This window comes from Chrysochloris asiatica, unplaced genomic scaffold, assembly GCF_000296735.1.
Source record: "Chrysochloris asiatica unplaced genomic scaffold, ChrAsi1.0 scaffold00091, whole genome shotgun sequence".
NCBI classification, from domain to species: Eukaryota; Metazoa; Chordata; class Mammalia; order Afrosoricida; family Chrysochloridae; genus Chrysochloris; species Chrysochloris asiatica.
The window spans coordinates 3,385,403-3,393,827 of NW_006408609.1; the positions used below are offsets into that span (position 1 = coordinate 3,385,403).

General features: G+C 37.9%; 1 pseudogene; it reads left to right on the forward strand.

Moving 5' to 3' along the window:
- Positions 1-2,452: 2,452 nt before the first annotated feature.
- Positions 2,453-8,425, forward strand: part of LOC102838095 — a 35,304-nt pseudogene continuing 29,331 nt past the window's right edge.

The following is an 8,425-nucleotide window of genomic DNA, read 5'->3' on the forward strand; positions in this document are numbered from 1 at the left end:
TACAGAAATGGCTATAAGCATATATTAGCAGAGAACTTTCAGAGGTTCAAGCTGGATTCAGAAGAGGCCATGGAACAAGAGATATCATTGCTGATGTCTGATGGATCTTGGCTGAAAGCAGAGAATATCAGAAAGATGTTTACCTGTGCTTTCTTGACTATAAAGGCTTTTGATTGTGTGGATCATGACAAGCTATGAACACTATGTGCCTGACCCAAGCTATGGTATTTTCAATAACCTCATATGCATGTGAAAGTTATGCAGTAAATAAGGAAGATTGGAGAAGAATTGATGCTTTTGGGTTATGGTGCTGGAGGAGAATATTGACAGTGCCATGGGCTGCCCATAGAACCAATAGATCTGTGTTGGAATAAGTGCAGCCAGAGTGCTTCTTGGCGGCCAGGATGGCCAAACTTCATCTCTCATACTTCTGACATATTTTCAGGAGGGACTAGTCGCCAGAAAAGGATGTCATGTTTGGTAAGGTGGAGGGTCAGAGAAGAAGAGGAGGATGCCCAGCGAGATGGATTGGCCAAGTGGCAGCATCAGTGGGCTCAAGTGTTTCAACAATAGTGAGGTTGGCCCATGATCGGGCAGTGTTTTGTTCTGCTGTGCATAAGGTTGCTATGTCGGCACCGACTTGATGGCACCTAACAACAATAACAAAGTAAGTATTTCAGAAACCTGGTGTTCTGATCCAAGGTTTGGAGCGTGGAGAGTGTCATTAACATAAAAAATGAAGAGAAACCCTTAAGGGAAGAAAAAAATGAAGCAGAACCACAGTTGACAGATAAAATTCAGTGAACTTAGTTAAATTGCAATTTCAGGCAAGCAAGTATTTTTAGTAAAAATATGTCTCATTCAGTATTTGGAACATCTCGTGGTGTGCTGTCAAGTTGATTTTGACTCATAGTTACCGTATAAAGACAGATTAGGATTGCCCCATGGCAGTAAAATTTTATGGGATCAGATCTATAGGTCTTTGCTCCTATGGAGCTGCTGGTAGTTTTGAATCACCAATATTTTAATTGTTGGCTAAGTGCTTAACTATTGTGCCACCACGTCACCTTATTTGGAACATACTCAATGTCAAGAAAACAAAAATCCTCACCACTGGACCAATAAACAACATTCTTATCAATGGAGAAAGGATTGAAGTTGTCAAGGACTTCATTCTTCTTGGATCAACTATCAACAATCGCGGAAGTAGCAGTCAAGAGATCAGACGACGTATTGCACTGGGCAAATCTGCTGCACAGGAACTTTTTAAAGTATTGAAGAGCAGAGATGTCAGCTTGAGGACTAGGGTGCGCCTGACCCAGGCCATTGTGTTTTCAATAGCCTCATATGGATGCGAAAGCTGGACAGTGAATAAAGAGGATCGTAGAAGAATTGATGCCTTTGAGTTGTGGTGTTGGAGGAGAATACTGAGGGTGCCATGGACTGCCAAAAGAACCAATAGATCTGTTTTGGAAGAAGTGCAGCCAGAGTGCTCCTTGGAGGCCAGGATGGCTAAGCTTCGTCTCTCCTACTTTGGACATGTAGTCCGGAGGAAACAATCGTTGGAGAAGGATGTCATGCTGGGTAGGGTGGAGGGTCAGAGAAAAAGAGGAAGACCCCCAACGAGATGGATCGGCCAGGTGGCATCATTGATGGACTCGGGGGTGGCAGCGGTGGTGAGGTTGGCCCAGGATCGAACATTGTTTCGTTCTGCTGTGCATGGAGTCGCTATGAGTCGGTTCCGACTCGATGGCACCTGACAACAACAACAACAACAATATCAAAATATATATTATGCTTTATGTCCCATGCAATATTTGAAACATATTATTCTAAAAAGATTATTATTCATTGATTATATAGGAATCTTGTATTTTATTTGTTAAACTTGGCTACCTGTGTCAGGAAGTACATGAGACTATGTGGAATTTTGCTATCACTCCTAATGGTCCTTCTTTCTGCTATTATTGAACACAGTGTAATGGCCCATAAGACATATCCTGGATAAAACTTCAATTGTTTTCTCAGGAGAGAGCTCTGAAGATCGCATCCAGACAGCTAGGTCTCCAATGAAACCTTTGTTTTCAGTTCACAATACAGACTAGGGCCCATTGCACAAAATGACACTTTAGCCTATTGATGGCTACCCTTTACCTTTCTTCTTTTGTATATACCATTTGCCTATCTTGGATTTCTAGAAACACTCACTTCAACTTATTTGATTGTATCTTTATTTCAATGCCAAGAAACTCTGGTGTTGCAGTAGTTAAGCTTTGGACTGCTAACTGCAGGATTGGAAGTTCAAATCCACCAACCACTTTGCAGGGAAAATATGAGGCTACCTGGTCTCATCTCCCACTTGTCTGTCCATTTGTTGTACTATGGTGGCTTGTGTGTTGCTGTAATTCTGAAAGCTATGCCAAAGGCATTCTAAATACTATCAAACTTAACCATGGTGGACAGGTTTCAGATAAGTTTCCAGATGAAGAGAGAACAAGAAACTGGAGAGATGGCCTACTATAGAATATTTAGTCACTGGAAACCTTACGAGTAAGTGTAGAACACTGTCAGATAGCACCAGAATATTGACTATTAAAACATGATGATGATTATTGTCTGATATAGTGCTGGGAGATGAGCCCTTCAGGTCAGAAGTCATTGAAAATAAAACTGGAGAATTGCTGCCTCCTCAAAGTAGAGGTGACCATGATGGTACAAATAGAGTAAGATCTTTGGGACCTTCATTTGCTGATGGGGCAAAACTCAAAAGGAAGAGAAACATCTATAAATAACCGTTAAAAATTAGAACATTGATTATAAGAAGTATGAATCTAGGAAAACTGGAACTTGTCAGAAATTAAATGGAATACATAAACATCAATAACCTAGGCATTAGTGAGCTGAAATGAACTGGTATTGGCCTTTCTGAATCTGATAATCACGTGGTATACCATGCCTGGAATAATAAATTGAAGAGGGATGGTGTTGCATTCATCATCAAAAAGAACATATCAAGATCTGTCTTGAAGTACAATGTTGTCTGTGATAGGATAATATCAATACATCTACAAGGAAGACAAGTTAATACAACTAATATTCAAATTTATGTACCAATCAGTAAAGCGAGTGATGATGAAATGGAAGAATTTTATCAACTTCTTCCGTCTGAAATTGGTCCAACTTGCAATTAAGATGTATTGATAATTACTGTTGATTGGAATAAGAAGTTGAAATCAAAAAGGAAGGAACAGTAGCTGGAAACTATGACCCTGGTGAGAGAAACAATGCTGGAGATGGTATGACAGAATTTTGCAAGACCAATCAGTTCTTTATTTCAAACACCTTTTAAAACAACATAAATGATGACTATACACATGGACCTAACCAGATGGAATACACGGAAATCAAATTGACTACATCTGTTGAAAGAGAAGCTGATAAGGCTCCATATCATCAGTCTAAACAAGGTCTGAGGAAGGATGTGGAACAGAATATCAGTTGTTAATATGCAATTCAGACTGAAGCTGAAGAAAATTAAAACAAGTTCATGAGAACCAAAATATGACCTTGAGCATATCCCACCTGAATTTAGAGATCATCTCAAGAATATTTTTTATACATTAGACTCTAAAGACCAGAAGAACTGGGGGATGACATCAAGAACACCATGCAGGAATAAAGCAAAGGGTCATTAAGAAGACAAGAAAGAAGGAACAGACCAAAATGGGTTTCAAAAGAGACTCTGAAACTGCTCCCCAGCAAAGAAATGCTAAAGCAATGGAAGAAATGAGGAGATAAAAGTTAAATAGAAAATTTCAAAGAGCAACTCAAAAAGACAAAATATTATATCAAAATATAAAAAAGACCTGGAGGTAGATACCCCAAAGGGAAGAAAGTGCTCAGCATTGCTCAAGCTGATAGAACTGAAGAAAAAATATCAAGCTCTGGTAGCGTAGTGGTTACGAATCGGGCTGTGAACCTTAAGGTCAGCGGTTCGAAACTACCAGCTGCTCCGCGGGAGAAAGATGAGGCTTTCTACTCCCGTAAAGATTTACACTCTCGGAAACCCTGTACAGGGTCGCTATGGGTCGGACCCGACTCGACGGCACTTAACAACAACAACAACAACAATGGGCAAGATATTGAAAAATGCAGAATGCATCAAAAAAGATGGAAAGAATGCACAGAGTCACTGTACCAAAAAGAAATGATCGATGCTCAACCATTTCAAGAGGTAGCATATAATCAAGAGCCAATGATCCAGAAGGAAGAAGTGCAAGGTCCATGTAAGGCACTGGTAACAAACAAGGCTCTGGGAATTAATGGAATACAAACTGATATCTTTCAGCAAACTGATGAAGCACTGGAAGTACTCTCTCATCTATGTCAAGAAATTTTGAAGAAAACTATGTGGCTAACTGACTAGAAGAAATCTGCATTTGTGTCTATTCCAAAGAGAGGTGACCCATAGTAATGTGGAACTCATCATACAACATCATTAGTATCTTATTCAAGTAAAATTTTTCTCAAGATCATTCCAAATTGGCTGCAAATATACCTTGACAAAGAACTTCCAGAGGTTCAAGCTGGATTCAGTAGATGATGCAGAATGAGGGATATCATTGCAGATATCAGATGACTCTTTTTGATAGCAGAGAATACCTGAAAGATGTTTATTGACTATGCAAAGGCTTTCGATTGTGTAGGTCATGACAAGCTATTGACAACATTTCAGAGAATTAATATTCTGGAACACTTAATTGTACTCAAGAGGAGCCTGTTCATAGACCAAGAGGCAGTTGTTTAAACAGAAAATGGAAAACTGAATGGTTTAAAATTAGCAAAAGTATGCACCAGGATTGTGTTCTTTACAATACTTCTCAATCTGTATGCTGAGCAAGGATTGCATAAGACAATTATTGTAAAATCTTAAGAAAAGATACCCATACTAAAGAAAAAAAAAGTGTATCAATTTAAATGATAATTATATGTTTAGTCTACCACAGCAGCAAAAGTGTAAATGTGGAAAACCTTGAAAGAAACCGAAAAGCAAACCACTGCAATGAGCTGATTCTGTCAGTGAACTTTTAGGACAGAGCAGAACTACTTCTGGAGTTTCCAATACTGAAACATTTTACGTGACCAGGTTATTGTTAGGTGCCATTGAGTCAGCAGCGATTCCATGCACAACAGAAGGAAACACTGCTCAATCCTGCATCAATCTCATAGTCTTTAGTATGTTTGAGCCCATTGCTGCTGCCACTGTGCCAATCCATCTACATGGGTCTCTTCCTCTTTTTCTCCGACCCTCCACTTTACCAAACATGATATCCATCTCTAGGAACTGGTCCCATCTGACACTATATCTGAAGTATGAGAGATGAAGTCTGGCCATCCTGGTTTTCAAGGACCATTCTTGTTTTACTTCTTCCAGTACAGATGGGTTTGTTCTTTTGGATGTCCATAGTTCTTTTAATATTCTCCTCCAACACCATAACTCAAATAATCAATTCTTCTACAGTCATCAATTTTCACTGTCCAAATTCCACATGTATCAGAGGCTATTGAAAATACCATAGTTTGGGTCAGGCACATGTAATAACTCAAACTGACATCTTTGATTTTCAACACTTAAAAGAGGTCTTGTGCAGAAGATTTAAAAAAAATACAATATGTCATTTGATTTCTTGACTGCTGCTTCCATGAGTGTTGATGTTCCATCTGAGCAAAATGAAGTCCTTGACAATATCAATCTTTTCTTCATTTATATGGATGTTACTTATTGGTCCTGTGGTGAGGACTCTTGTCTTCTTTAAATTGAGGTGGTCTTAGATCTTCATCAGTAGGTATTTTAAGTCCTCTTCATTTTCAACAAGTAAGGTTGTATCATGTGCCTATCACAGGTTGTTAATGGATCTTCCTCCAATCCTGATGTCAACTTTTTCTTCATATAATCCAGGTTCTCGGGTTATTTGCTCAGCATACAGACTGAGAAGTATGGTAAAGAACACAACCCTGGTGCATACCTTTGCTAATTTTAAACTATTCAGTGTTTCATTTTCTGTTTGAACAACTGCCTCTTGGTCTATGAACAGGCTCCTCTTGAGTACAATTAAGTGTTCCAGAATACTAATTATCTGCAATGTTGTCAATAACTTGTCATGACCTACACAATCTGACTAATTTCACTCAAGGTTCATCCATGTTATGTGATGGTTTGCAGCTTCCTTGTTTTTCTTCAGGGTGGCATAATATTCCATTGGGTGTATGTACCACAGTTTGCTTATCCATTTAGTTGATGGGCACTTAGGCTGTTTCCATCTTTTTGCTATTATGAATAGTGCTGTGACAAACATTGGTGTGCATATACCTTATATTCTGGCTCATATTCCTTGTGGATATATATATATATATATATATATACCAAGCAGAAGAATTGCTGGATCATAAGGTATTTCTATTTCCAACTTTCTGAATACATGCCATACAATTTTCCAAAGTGATTGAAACATTTTATATTCCCACCAGCAATGTATGAGGGGCCCAGTTTCTCTACATCCTGGCCAGCATTTATTGTCCTTTGCTTTATTGAACTTTTCTGTTATTGTTGGTGAGAGATAATATCTCATTGTTGTTTTGGTTTGCATCTCTCTACTGGTTAATGATTGTGAATATTTCTTCATATGTTTATTGGATGCTGGAAGTTTTCCTTGTTAAAGTGTCTGCTCATGTCCTGAGCCCATTTTTCAATTGGGTTATTTGACTTTTTCTTTTAGAGGTGTTGTAGTTTCCTATAGATTTTAGAAATTGGTCCCTTACATGATATGTCATTGCAAAATATTTTTTTTCCTATTCAATGGGCTCCCTTTTTATTATTTTGGTGAAATCTTTTGATGCACACAAATCTCTAATTTTTAATTAATATGTCCAAATCATCTATTTGCCTTGTTTTGTTTGTGTAATTCTTGCAATGTTTGGTAGACTATGTGTGCCTTGTATTAGAGCCCTTAAATTGGTCTCTATTTTTCATTGATGACCTTTATAATTCTTGAATTTACATTTAGGCCTTTAATCCATGCTGAATTGGTTTTTGTACATGGTGTGAGATAAAGGTCATGTTTCAATCGTTTGGATATCAATTTCCAGTTTTGCTAGTAGCATCTGTTGAAGAGACTATCACCTTCCCATTCAATGTTCTTTGGCCTTTTATCACAGATCAGTTGGCTGTATGTAGATAGGTTAGTTTCTGGATTCTTATAAATTGAGACACTTTTGAGAGTGAAAGTATATAATAGGAAAATTATCATATTAATAATTGTCTTATGAATAAAGGCATAGGTTGGAATTCTTCCATTCAAACAAGGATATGTGGACACTGTACAGGTGGGTGTGATCAGTTCTCTTCATGATAAATCTCATTCCACTACTGACTGCCTATGTTGTTGTTGTTAAGAGCCATTGAATTGGTTCCGACCCATAGTAACAATGTATAGGGTTTCCGAGGACCAGCTGGTGAGCTTGAACCATCAACCTTGCAATTCAAATGACTTTGAAGTCTGGCACATTAATCCACAGTGCCACACGAGGACATTGATTATGTGTAGCAAGGATTTTAATATTTGACATATATTGCCTTATATTTATGATTATCTTTTACATTTGAACATTTGTATAATTTCTTCCATTAGACTATAAGCAAAACTTTAAGCAGACTATCAAACATTGTAAGAAGTATGAATCTGGAAAAATTGGAAGTTATCAAAAATGAAATGGAACACATCAACATCGATATCTTAGGCAGTAGTGAGCTGAAATGGACTGGTATTGGCCATTTTGAATCTGACAACCACATGGTTTACTATGCAGGGAATGAAAAGTAAGTTGAAGAGGAATGGTGTTGCATTCATCATCAAAAATAACATATCCAGATCAGTCATGAGGTACAATGTTATAAGTGATAAGATATCCATGCGCCTACAGGGAAGCCCAGTTAATACCACTATTATTCAAATTTATGCACCAAACACTAATGCCAGTGAAGTTGAAATAGAAGAATTCTACCAACTTCTTCAATCTGAAATCTATCAAACATGCAATCAACATGTATTGCTCATTACTGGTGATTGGAATGTAAAAGTAGGGAGAAAAGAAGAGGGACCAGTAGTTGGAAAATTTGGACTTGGGGATAGAAATGATGCTGGGGAACGAATGATAGATTTCTGCAAGACAAATGATTTGTTTATTTCAAATATCTTCTTTAGACAGCATAACAGATGACTATGCACATGGACCTCGCCAGATGGAATACATAGAAATCAAATTGACTACATCTGTGGAAGGAGAAGATGGAAAAGCTCCATATCAACAGTGAAGACAAGGCCAGGGGCAGACTGTGGAACAGACCATCAATTACTGATATGCAAAT